The sequence below is a fragment of the Denticeps clupeoides genome, unplaced genomic scaffold, assembly GCF_900700375.1.
Source record: "Denticeps clupeoides unplaced genomic scaffold, fDenClu1.1, whole genome shotgun sequence".
Lineage (NCBI taxonomy): Eukaryota > Metazoa > Chordata > Actinopteri > Clupeiformes > Denticipitidae > Denticeps > Denticeps clupeoides.
Window position 1 is genome coordinate 15,667 of NW_021629709.1, and position 12,048 is coordinate 27,714.

The 12,048-nt window shown below is 38.6% G+C and overlaps 9 pseudogenes; all 9 read left to right on the forward strand.

Annotated features, from left to right (window-relative positions):
- Positions 1 to 1,901: 1,901 nt before the first annotated feature.
- Positions 1,902 to 2,020, forward strand: LOC114772360 (uncharacterized; annotated as a pseudogene).
- Positions 2,021 to 2,181: 161 nt separating this feature from the next.
- Positions 2,182 to 2,300, forward strand: LOC114772361 (uncharacterized; annotated as a pseudogene).
- A 1,091-nt stretch (positions 2,301 to 3,391) lies between these two features.
- LOC114772362 (uncharacterized) lies at positions 3,392 to 3,510 on the forward strand (annotated as a pseudogene).
- An 846-nt stretch (positions 3,511 to 4,356) lies between these two features.
- On the forward strand, positions 4,357 to 4,475 carry LOC114772363 (uncharacterized; annotated as a pseudogene).
- Positions 4,476 to 5,564: 1,089 nt separating this feature from the next.
- Positions 5,565 to 5,683, forward strand: LOC114772364 (uncharacterized; annotated as a pseudogene).
- Positions 5,684 to 6,772: 1,089 nt separating this feature from the next.
- LOC114772365 (uncharacterized) lies at positions 6,773 to 6,891 on the forward strand (annotated as a pseudogene).
- A 2,311-nt stretch (positions 6,892 to 9,202) lies between these two features.
- Positions 9,203 to 9,321, forward strand: LOC114772366 (uncharacterized; annotated as a pseudogene).
- A 1,088-nt stretch (positions 9,322 to 10,409) lies between these two features.
- LOC114772368 (uncharacterized) lies at positions 10,410 to 10,528 on the forward strand (annotated as a pseudogene).
- Positions 10,529 to 11,616: 1,088 nt separating this feature from the next.
- Positions 11,617 to 11,735, forward strand: LOC114772369 (uncharacterized; annotated as a pseudogene).
- The last annotated feature ends 313 nt before the right edge of the window (positions 11,736 to 12,048 follow it).

Consider the following 12,048-nt stretch of genomic DNA (forward strand, 5'->3'; position numbering starts at 1 on the left):
AATGTTTTCAAAGTCCTTTTGTTTAAAGTCCAAGATTTTCAAGCAGAGTTTGCTGTACGGACAATGCCAGCTGAAGAATGCCCAATCTTGTCTGATCTCAGAAGCTAAGAAGGCTTGGGCCTGGTTAGTACTTGGATGGGAGACTACATGGGAATGCCAGGTGCTTTAACTATTGTAAAACTTTTAAAATGAAAGTATTTACATCACTTTGTTAACTTTTTTTAAATAAGTTAAGGGGTACTTTCTTTCTTTAGTATGTTTTCCCGCCTTTTTTCTTTTTTTTTTTTTTTTTTTTTTTTAAACTTCTCTTCAGGTTTCTTTGTCTGTGTGTGCTCTACAACGATCATTTACAGGCTTGGCTATGGAGTGGGGTGGAGCTGAATCGATTAGGTGGGGTTTTCCAGCCCTCGGCCTTCAGGTGCTACGCACCCTGATGTCAATTTAATATCTGATATGTCATATTAAGCGGATTTTTATAACAGGGAGTCGGCAATAGGGCCTGCTCCATCCGCTTCATTCATCGACCCAGTATTGCATTGCCTCTAGAAGGTGTGCACTTTAGTTGTTTTGCAAATAAAAGCTTACCACTCCAACTTTTTGCCTTTTCTCCATCATAATTTGACAGTAAAGCGGGAGTTTTCACTCTTTGATATGTGTTCAAGCCCCTTTGGTTTAAAGTTCAAGATTTTCAAGCAGAGTTTGTGTACGGACAAACCAGCTGAAGAATGCCCAATCTTGTCTGATCTCAGAAGCTAAGAAGGCTTGGGCCTGGTTATTACTTGGATGGGAGACTACCTGGGAATACCAGGTGCTGTAAGCTTTAACTATTGAAAAACTTTTCAAATGAAAGTATTTACATGGCTTTGTTAGCTTTTTTTGCCTTTTCTCCATCATAATTTGACAGTAAAGCGGGAGTTTTCGCACTTTATAATGTTTTCAAAGCCCTTTTGTTTAAAGTCCAAGATTTTCAAGCAGAGTTTGCTTACGGACATGCCAGCTGAAGATTGCCCAATCTTGTCTGATCTCAGAAGCTAAGAAGGCTTGGGCCTGGTTAGTACTTGGATGGGAGACTACATGGGAATGCCAGGTGCTTTAACTATTGTAAAACTTTTAAAATGAAAGTATTTACATCACTTTGTTAACTTTTTTAAAGTAAGTTAAGGGGTACTTTCTTTCTTTAGTATGTTTTCCCGCCTTTTTTTTTTTTTTTTTTTTTTTTTAAACTTCTCTTCAGGTTTCTTTGTCTGTGTGTGCTCTACAACGATCATTACAGGCTTGGCTATGGAGTGGGGTGGAGCTGAATCGATTAGGTGGGGTTTTCCAGCCCTCGGCCTTCAGGTGCTACGCACCCTGATGTCAATTTAATATCTGATATGTCATATTAAGCGGATTTTTATAACAGGGAGTCGGCAATAGGGCCTGCTCCATCCGCTTCATTCATCGACCCAGTATTGCATTGCCTCTAGAAGGTGTGCACTTTAGTTGTTTTGCAAATAAAAGCTTACCACTCCAACTTTTTGCCTTTTCTCCATCATAATTTGACAGTAAAGCGGGAGTTTTCACTCTTTGATATGTGTTCAAGCCCCTTTGGTTTAAAGTTCAAGATTTTCAAGCAGAGTTTGTGTACGGACAAACCAGCTGAAGAATGCCCAATCTTGTCTGATCTCAGAAGCTAAGAAGGCTTGGGCCTGGTTATTACTTGGATGGGAGACTACCTGGGAATACCAGGTGCTGTAAGCTTTAACTATTGAAAAACTTTTCAAATGAAAGTATTTACATGGCTTTGTTAGCTTTTTTTGCCTTTTCTCCATCATAATTTGACAGTAAAGCGGGAGTTTTCGCACTTTATAATGTTTTCAAAGCCCTTTTGGTTTAAAGTTCAAGATTTTCAAGCAGAGTTTGTGTACGGACAAACCAGCTGAAGAATGCCCAATCTTGTCTGATCTCAGAAGCTAAGAAGGCTTGGGCCTGGTTAGTACTTGGATGGGAGACTACATGGGAATACCAGGTGCTGTAAGCTTTAACTATTGAAAAACTTTTAAAATGAAAGTATTTACATGGCTTTGTTAGCTTTTTTTGCCTTTTCTCCATCATAATTTGATAGTAAAGCGGGAGTTTTCGCACTTTATAATGTTTTCAAAGCCCTTTTGGTTTAAAGTTCAAGATTTTCAAGCAGAGTTTGTGTACGGACAAACCAGCTGAAGAATGCCCAATCTTGTCTGATCTCAGAAGCTAAGAAGGCTTGGGCCTGGTTAGTACTTGGATGGGAGACTACATGGGAATACCAGGTGCTGTAAGCTTTAACTATTGAAAAACTTTTAAAATGAAAGTATTTACATGGCTTTGTTAGCTTTTTTTGCCTTTTCTCCATCATAATTTGATAGTAAAGCGGGAGTTTTCGCACTTTATAATGTTTTCAAAGTCCTTTTGTTTAAAGTCCAAGATTTTCAAGCAGAGTTTGCTTACGGACATGCCAGCTGAAGATTGCCCAATCTTGTCTGATCTCAGAAGCTAAGAAGGCTTGGGCCTGGTTAGTACTTGGATGGGAGACTACATGGGAATGCCAGGTGCTTTAACTATTGTAAAACTTTTAAAATGAAAGTATTTACATCACTTTGTTAACTTTTTTAAAATAAGTTAAGGGGTACTTTCTTTCTTTAGTATGTTTTCCCGCCTTTTTTTTTTTTTTTTTTTTTTTTTTTTTTTTTAAACTTCTCTTCAGGTTTCTTTGTCTGTGTGTGCTCTACAACGATCATTTACAGGCTTGGCTATGGAGTGGGGTGGAGCTGAATCGATTAGGTGGGGTTTTCCAGCCCTCGGCCTTCAGGTGCTACGCACCCTGATGTCAATTTAATATCTGATATGTCATATTAAGCGGATTTTTATAACAGGGAGTCGGCAATAGGGCCTGCTCCATCCGCTTCATTCATCGACCCAGTATTGCATTGCCTCTAGAAGGTGTGCACTTTAGTTGTTTTTGCAAATAAAAGCTTACCACTCCAACTTTTTGCCTTTTCTCCATCATAATTTGACAGTAAAGCGGGAGTTTTCACTCTTTGATATGTGTTCAAGCCCCTTTGGTTTAAAGTTCAAGATTTTCAAGCAGAGTTTGTGTACGGACAAACCAGCTGAAGAATGCCCAATCTTGTCTGATCTCAGAAGCTAAGAAGGCTTGGGCCTGGTTATTACTTGGATGGGAGACTACCTGGGAATACCAGGTGCTGTAAGCTTTAACTATTGAAAAACTTTTCAAATGAAAGTATTTACATGGCTTTGTTAGCTTTTTTTGCCTTTTCTCCATCATAATTTGACAGTAAAGCGGGAGTTTTCGCACTTTATAATGTTTTCAAAGCCCTTTTGGTTTAAAGTTCAAGATTTTCAAGCAGAGTTTGTGTACGGACAAACCAGCTGAAGAATGCCCAATCTTGTCTGATCTCAGAAGCTAAGAAGGCTTGGGCCTGGTTAGTACTTGGATGGGAGACTACATGGGAATACCAGGTGCTGTAAGCTTTAACTATTGAAAAACTTTTAAAATGAAAGTATTTACATGGCTTTGTTAGCTTTTTTTGCCTTTTCTCCATCATAATTTGATAGTAAAGCGGGAGTTTTCGCACTTTATAATGTTTTCAAAGTCCTTTTGTTTAAAGTCCAAGATTTTCAAGCAGAGTTTGCTTACGGACATGCCAGCTGAAGATTGCCCAATCTTGTCTGATCTCAGAAGCTAAGAAGGCTTGGGCCTGGTTAGTACTTGGATGGGAGACTACATGGGAATGCCAGGTGCTTTAACTATTGTAAAACTTTTAAAATGAAAGTATTTACATCACTTTGTTAACTTTTTTAAAAAAGTTAAGGGGTACTTTCTTTCTTTAGTATGTTTTCCCGCCTTTTTTCTTTTTTTTTTTTTTTTTTTTTTTTTAAACTTCTCTTCAGGTTTCTTTGTCTGTGTGTGCTCTACAACGATCATTTACAGGCTTGGCTATGGAGTGGGGTGGAGCTGAATCGATTAGGTGGGGTTTTCCAGCCCTCGGCCTTCAGGTGCTACGCACCCTGATGTCAATTTAATATCTGATATGTCATATTAAGCGGATTTTTATAACAGGGAGTCGGCAATAGGGCCTGCTCCATCCGCTTCATTCATCGACCCAGTATTGCATTGCCTCTAGAAGGTGTGCACTTTATTTGTTGTTTTGCAAATAAAGCTTACCACTCCAACTTTTTGCCTTTTCTCCATCATAATTTGACAGTAAAGCGGGAGTTTTCACTCTTTGATATGTGTTCAAGCCCCTTTGGTTTTCGCACTTTATAATGTTTTCAAAGCCCTTTTGGTTTAAAGTTCAAGATTTTCAAGCAGAGTTTGTGTACGGACAAACCAGCTGAAGAATGCCCAATCTTGTCTGATCTCAGAAGCTAAGAAGGCTTGGGCCTGGTTAGTACTTGGATGGGAGACTACATGGGAATACCAGGTGCTGTAAGCTTTAACTATTGAAAAACTTTTCAAATGAAAGTATTTACATGGCTTTGTTAGCTTTTTTTGCCTTTTCTCCATCATAATTTGATAGTAAAGCGGGAGTTTTCGCACTTTATAATGTTTTTAAAGTCCTTTTGTTTAAAGTCCAAGATTTTCAAGCAGAGTTTGCTTACGGACATGCCAGCTGAAGATTGCCCAATCTTGTCTGATCTCAGAAGCTAAGAAGGCTTGGGCCTGGTTAGTACTTGGATGGGAGACTACATGGGAATGCCAGGTGCTTTAACTATTGTAAAACTTTTAAAATGAAAGTATTTACATCACTTTGTTAACTTTTTTAAATAAGTTAAGGGGTACTTTCTTTCTTTAGTATGTTTTCCCGCCTTTTTTTTTTTTTTTTTTTTTTTTTTTTTTTTTAAACTTCTCTTCAGGTTTCTTTGTCTGTGTGTGCTCTACAACGATCATTTACAGGCTTGGCTATGGAGTGGGGTGGAGCTGAATCGATTAGGTGGGGTTTTCCAGCCCTCGGCCTTCAGGTGCTACGCACCCTGATGTCAATTTAATATCTGATATGTCATATTAAGCGGATTTTTATAACAGGGAGTCGGCAATAGGGCCTGCTCCATCCGCTTCATTCATCGACCCAGTATTGCATTGCCTCTAGAAGGTGTGCACTTTAGTTGTTTTGCAAATAAAAGCTTACCACTCCAACTTTTTGCCTTTTCTCCATCATAATTTGACAGTAAAGCGGGAGTTTTCACTCTTTGATATGTGTTCAAGCCCCTTTGGTTTAAAGTTCAAGATTTTCAAGCAGCGTTTGTGTACGGACAAACCAGCTGAAGAATTCCCAATCTTGTCTGATCTCAGAAGCTAAGAAGGCTTGGGCCTGGTTATTACTTGGATGGGAGACTACCTGGGAATACCAGGTGCTGTAAGCTTTAACTATTGAAAAACTTTTCAAATGAAAGTATTTACATGGCTTTGTTAGCTTTTTTTGCCTTTTCTCCATCATAATTTGACAGTAAAGCGGGAGTTTTCGCACTTTATAATGTTTTCAAAGCCCTTTTGGTTTAAAGTTCAAGATTTTCAAGCAGAGTTTGTGTACGGACAAACCAGCTGAAGAATGCCCAATCTTGTCTGATCTCAGAAGCTAAGAAGGCTTGGGCCTGGTTAGTACTTGGATGGGAGACTACATGGGAATACCAGGTGCTGTAAGCTTTAACTATTGAAAAACTTTTAAAATGAAAGTATTTACATGGCTTTGTTAGCTTTTTTTGCCTTTTCTCCATCATAATTTGATAGTAAAGCGGGAGTTTTCGCACTTTATAATGTTTTCAAAGTCCTTTTGTTTAAAGTCCAAGATTTTCAAGCAGAGTTTGCTTACGGACATGCCAGCTGAAGATTGCCCAATCTTGTCTGATCTCAGAAGCTAAGAAGGCTTGGGCCTGGTTAGTACTTGGATGGGAGACTACATGGGAATGCCAGGTGCTTTAACTATTGTAAAACTTTTAAAATGAAAGTATTTACATCACTTTGTTAACTTTTTTAAAATAAGTTAAGGGGTACTTTCTTTCTTTAGTATGTTTTCCCGCCTTTTTTCTTTTTTTTTTTTTTTTTTTTTTTTTAAACTTCTCTTCAGGTTTCTTTGTCTGTGTGTGCTCTACAACGATCATTTACAGGCTTGGCTATGGAGTGGGGTGGAGCTGAATCGATTAGGTGGGGTTTTCCAGCCCTCGGCCTTCAGGTGCTACGCACCCTGATGTCAATTTAATATCTGATATGTCATATTAAGCGGATTTTTATAACAGGGAGTCGGCAATAGGGCCTGCTCCATCCGCTTCATTCATCGACCCAGTATTGCATTGCCTCTAGAAGGTGTGCACTTTAGTTGTTTTGCAAATAAAAGCTTACCACTCCAACTTTTTGCCTTTTCTCCATCATAATTTGACAGTAAAGCGGGAGTTTTCACTCTTTGATATGTGTTCAAGCCCCTTTGGTTTAAAGTTCAAGATTTTCAAGCAGCGTTTGTGTACGGACAAACCAGCTGAAGAATGCCCAATCTTGTCTGATCTCAGAAGCTAAGAAGGCTTGGGCCTGGTTATTACTTGGATGGGAGACTACCTGGGAATACCAGGTGCTGTAAGCTTTAACTATTGAAAAACTTTTCAAATGAAAGTATTTACATGGCTTTGTTAGCTTTTTTTGCCTTTTCTCCATCATAATTTGACAGTAAAGCGGGAGTTTTCGCACTTTATAATGTTTTCAAAGCCCTTTTGGTTTAAAGTTCAAGATTTTCAAGCAGAGTTTGTGTACGGACAAACCAGCTGAAGAATGCCCAATCTTGTCTGATCTCAGAAGCTAAGAAGGCTTGGGCCTGGTTAGTACTTGGATGGGAGACTACATGGGAATACCAGGTGCTGTAAGCTTTAACTATTGAAAAACTTTTAAAATGAAAGTATTTACATGGCTTTGTTAGCTTTTTTTGCCTTTTCTCCATCATAATTTGATAGTAAAGCGGGAGTTTTCGCACTTTATAATGTTTTCAAAGTCCTTTTGTTTAAAGTCCAAGATTTTCAAGCAGAGTTTGCTTAAGGACATGCCAGCTGAAGATTGCCCAATCTTGTCTGATCTCAGAAGCTAAGAAGGCTTGGGCCTGGTTAGTACTTGGATGGGAGACTACATGGGAATGCCAGGTGCTTTAACTATTGTAAAACTTTTAAAATGAAAGTATTTACATCACTTTGTTAACTTTTTTAAAATAAGTTAAGGGGTACTTTCTTTCTTTAGTATGTTTTCCCGCCTTTTTTTTTTTTTTTTTTTTTTTTTTTTTTTTAAACTTCTCTTCAGGTTTCTTTGTCTGTGTGTGCTCTACAACGATCATTTACAGGCTTGGCTATGGAGTGGGGTGGAGCTGAATCGATTAGGTGGGGTTTTCCAGCCCTCGGCCTTCAGGTGCTACGCACCCTGATGTCAATTTAATATCTGATATGTCATATTAAGCGGATTTTTATAACAGGGAGTCGGCAATAGGGCCTGCTCCATCCGCTTCATTCATCGACCCAGTATTGCATTGCCTCTAGAAGGTGTGCACTTTATTGTTGTTTTGCAAATAAAAGCTTACCACTCCAACTTTTTGCCTTTTCTCCATCATAATTTGACAGTAAAGCGGGAGTTTTCACTCTTTGATATGTGTTCAAGCCCCTTTGGTTTAAAGTTCAAGATGTTTAAAGTCAATAAGCAGAGTTTGTGTACCGGACAAACCAGCTGAAGAATGCCCAATCTTGTCTGATCTCAGAAGCTAAGAAGGCTTGGGCCTGGATATTACTTGGATGGGAGACTACCTGGGAATACCAGGTGCTGTAAGCTTTAACTATTGAAAAACTTTTCAAATGAAAGTATTTACATGGCTTTGTTAGCTTTTTTTGCCTTTTCTCCATCATAATTTGACAGTAAAGCGGGAGTTTTCGCACTTTATAATGTTTTCAAAGTCCTTTTGTTTAAAGTCCAAGATTTTCAAGCAGAGTTTGCTTAAGGACATGCCAGCTGAAGATTGCCCAATCTTGTCTGATCTCAGAAGCTAAGAAGGCTTGGGCCTGGTTAGTACTTGGATGGGAGACTACATGGGAATGCCAGGTGCTTTAACTATTGTAAAACTTTTAAAATGAAAGTATTTACATCACTTTGTTAACTTTTTTAAATAAGTTAAGGGGTACTTTCTTTCTTTAGTATGTTTTCCCGCCTTTTTTCTTTTTTTTTTTTTTTTTTTTTTTTTAAACTTCTCTTCAGGTTTCTTTGTCTGTGTGTGCTCTACAACGATCATTTACAGGCTTGGCTATGGAGTGGGGTGGAGCTGAATCGATTAGGTGGGGTTTTCCAGCCCTCGGCCTTCAGGTGCTACGCACCCTGATGTCAATTTAATATCTGATATGTCATATTAAGCGGATTTTTATAACAGGGAGTCGGCAATAGGGCCTGCTCCATCCGCTTTATTCATCGACCCAGTATTGCATTGCCTCTAGAAGGTGTGCACTTTATTTGTTGTTTTGCAAATAAAAGCTTACCACTCCAACTTTTTGCCTTTTCTCCATCATAATTTGACAGTAAAGCGGGAGTTTTCACTCTTTGATATGTGTTCAAGCCCCTTTGGTTTAAAGTTCAAGATTTTCAAGCAGAGTTTGTGTACGGACAAACCAGCTGAAGAATGCCCAATCTTGTCTGATCTCAGAAGCTAAGAAGGCTTGGGCCTGGTTATTACTTGGATGGGAGACTACCTGGGAATACCAGGTGCTGTAAGCTTTAACTATTGAAAAACTTTTCAAATGAAAGTATTTACATGGCTTTGTTAGCTTTTTTTGCCTTTTCTCCATCATAATTTGACAGTAAAGCGGGAGTTTTCGCACTTTATAATGTTTTCAAAGCCCTTTTGGTTTAAAGTTCAAGATTTTCAAGCAGAGTTTGTGTACGGACAAACCAGCTGAAGAATGCCCAATCTTGTCTGATCTCAGAAGCTAAGAAGGCTTGGGCCTGGTTATTACTTGGATGGGAGACTACCTGGGAATACCAGGTGCTGTAAGCTTTAACTATTGAAAAACTTTTCAAATGAAAGTATTTACATGGCTTTGTTAGCTTTTTTTGCCTTTTCTCCATCATAATTTGACAGTAAAGCGGGAGTTTTCGCACTTTATAATGTTTTCAAAGCCCTTTTGGTTTAAAGTTCAAGATTTTCAAGCAGAGTTTGTGTACGGACAAACCAGCTGAAGAATGCCCAATCTTGTCTGATCTCAGAAGCTAAGAAGGCTTGGGCCTGGTTAGTACTTGGATGGGAGACTACATGGGAATACCAGGTGCTGTAAGCTTTAACTATTGAAAAACTTTTAAAATGAAAGTATTTACATGGCTTTGTTAGCTTTTTTTGCCTTTTCTCCATCATAATTTGATAGTAAAGCGGGAGTTTTCGCACTTTATAATGTTTTCAAAGTCCTTTTGTTTAAAGTCCAAGATTTTCAAGCAGAGTTTGCTTACGGACATGCCAGCTGAAGATTGCCCAATCTTGTCTGATCTCAGAAGCTAAGAAGGCTTGGGCCTGGTTAGTACTTGGATGGGAGACTACATGGGAATGCCAGGTGCTTTAACTATTGTAAAACTTTTAAAATGAAAGTATTTACATCACTTTATTAACTTTTTTAAATAAGTTAAGGGGTACTTTCTTTCTTTAGTATGTTTTCCCGCCTTTTTTCTTTTTTTTTTTTTTTTTTTTTTTTTAAACTTCTCTTCAGGTTTTTTTGTCTGTGTGTGCTCTACAACGATCATTTACAGGCTTGGCTATGGAGTGGGGTGGAGCTGAATCGATTAGGTGGGGTTTTCCAGCCCTCGGCCTTCAGGTGCTACGCACCCTGATGTCAATTTAATATCTGATATGTCATATTAAGCGGATTTTTATAACAGGGAGTCGGCAATAGGGCCTGCTCCATCCGCTTCATTCATCGACCCAGTATTGCATTGCCTCTAGAAGGTGTGCACTTTAGTTGTTTTGCAAATAAAAGCTTACCACTCCAACTTTTTGCCTTTTCTCCATCATAATTTGACAGTAAAGCGGGAGTTTTCACTCTTTGATATGTGTTCAAGCCCCTTTGGTTTAAAGTTCAAGATTTTCAAGCAGAGTTTGTGTACGGACAAACCAGCTGAAGAATGCCCAATCTTGTCTGATCTCAGAAGCTAAGAAGGCTTGGGCCTGGTTATTACTTGGATGGGAGACTACCTGGGAATACCAGGTGCTGTAAGCTTTAACTATTGAAAAACTTTTCAAATGAAAGTATTTACATGGCTTTGTTAGCTTTTTTTGCCTTTTCTCCATCATAATTTGACAGTAAAGCGGGAGTTTTCGCACTTTATAATGTTTTCAAAGCCCTTTTGGTTTAAAGTTCAAGATTTTCAAGCAGAGTTTGTGTACGGACAAACCAGCTGAAGAATGCCCAATCTTGTCTGATCTCAGAAGCTAAGAAGGCTTGGGCCTGGTTAGTACTTGGATGGGAGACTACATGGGAATACCAGGTGCTGTAAGCTTTAACTATTGAAAAACTTTTAAAATGAAAGTATTTACATGGCTTTGTTAGCTTTTTTTGCCTTTTCTCCATCATAATTTGATAGTAAAGCGGGAGTTTTCGCACTTTAAAGTGTTTTCAAAGTCCTTTTGTTTAAAGTCCAAGATTTTCAAGCAGAGTTTGCTTACGGACATGCCAGCTGAAGATTGCCCAATCTTGTCTGATCTCAGAAGCTAAGAAGGCTTGGGCCTGGTTAGTACTTGGATGGGAGACTACATGGGAATGCCAGGTGCTTTAACTATTGTAAAACTTTTAAAATGAAAGTATTTACATCACTTTGTTAACTTTTTTAAATAAGTTAAGGGGTACTTTCTTTCTTTAGTATGTTTTCCCGCCTTTTTTTTTTTTTTTTTTTTTTTTTTTTTTTTAAACTTCTCTTCAGGTTTCTTTGTCTGTGTGTGCTCTACAACGATCATTTACAGGCTTGGCTATGGAGTGGGGTGGAGCTGAATCGATTAGGTGGGGTTTTCCAGCCCTCGGCCTTCAGGTGCTACGCACCCTGATGTCAATTTAATATCTGATATTTCATATTAAGCGGATTTTTATAACAGGGAGTCGGCAATAGGGCCTGCTCCATCCGCTTTATTCATCGACCCAGTATTGCATTGCCTCTAGAAGGTGTGCACTTTAGTTGTTTTGCAAATAAAAGCTTACCACTCCAACTTTTTGCCTTTTCTCCATCATAATTTGACAGTAAAGCGGGAGTTTTCACTCTTTGATATGTGTTCAAGCCCCTTTGGTTTAAAGTTCAAGATTTTCAAGCAGAGTTTGTGTACGGACAAACCAGCTGAAGAATGCCCAATCTTGTCTGATCTCAGAAGCTAAGAAGGCTTGGGCCTGGTTATTACTTGGATGGGAGACTACCTGGGAATACCAGGTGCTGTAAGCTTTAACTATTGAAAAACTTTTCAAATGAAAGTATTTACATGGCTTTGTTAGCTTTTTTTGCCTTTTCTCCATCATAATTTGACAGTAAAGCGGGAGTTTTCGCACTTTATAATGTTTTCAAAGCCCTTTTGGTTTAAAGTTCAAGATTTTCAAGCAGAGTTTGTGTACGGACAAACCAGCTGAAGAATGCCCAATCTTGTCTGATCTCAGAAGCTAAGAAGGCTTGGGCCTGGTTAGTACTTGGATGGGAGACTACATGGGAATACCAGGTGCTGTAAGCTTTAACTATTGAAAAACTTTTAAAATGAAAGTATTTACATGGCTTTGTTAGCTTTTTTTGCCTTTTCTCCATCATAATTTGATAGTAAAGCGGGAGTTTTCGCACTTTATAATGTTTTCAAAGTCCTTTTGTTTAAAGTCCAAGATTTTCAAGCAGAGTTTGCTTACGGACATGCCAGCTGAAGATTGCCCAATCTTGTCTGATCTCAGAAGCTAAGAAGGCTTGGGCCTGGTTAGTACTTGGATGGGAGACTACATGGGAATGCCAGGTGCTTTAACTATTGTAAAACTTTTAAAATGAAAGTATTTACATCA